Genomic DNA, 620 nt, shown 5'->3' with positions numbered 1-620 from the left:
TCATCCAAAGCCCTTCTTGATGTCTGAATGTCTCTGCAGCTCCAGCTCTCTAACCAGCTTCCTACAGTCCAGGCACACTGAACACTTACAATTATGTGACCATCATACTGTTTCCCACATCCAGACATTTGCTTATGCTATTTCCTCAAACTAGGATGCACCCCTTCCCCATCTGTCTAGTTGTCCTGAAGACTCAACTCTGGTACCACCTCCTGAAGCTGGTCATGATGAACCCCAACAGATCCAAGTTGGCCATTCTCCTCTTTGTGCCATCACAGTTCATGCCTCTCTCATATCATACATCTCACTGTGTTAGTATTCTTGGATCATGTCTCTCTTACCCCCACTGTATTCTGAATTGCTTGACGACAGGGTCTGTGACTTATTCATCTTGCCCTTCCCAGGACCAGCACCATGCATGGCATATGGTAAGATGGGAGATCAGTATGGTTATGACATTTTACCCTAGTGATCACCTAGGTTAATTTGGCTGATCTGGAGTACCTTGGGAATATCCTATTGTTCTGTCATTATTCTTCACTAGTCCCTTCCACTCTCTATATTAAATAGGATAATCTCAGATGGTAGCATAGTGCCTAAGGCACTTGACTGCTAACCAG

The sequence above is a fragment of the Orycteropus afer genome, unplaced genomic scaffold (genome assembly GCF_000298275.1).
Source record: "Orycteropus afer afer isolate SDZICR_OR568_19922 unplaced genomic scaffold, OryAfe1.0 scaffold00011, whole genome shotgun sequence".
In the NCBI taxonomy this organism is placed as follows: domain Eukaryota; kingdom Metazoa; phylum Chordata; class Mammalia; order Tubulidentata; family Orycteropodidae; genus Orycteropus; species Orycteropus afer.
The sequence above is the reverse complement of the archived record's forward strand: the minus strand, read 5'-3'. Positions refer to the sequence as shown.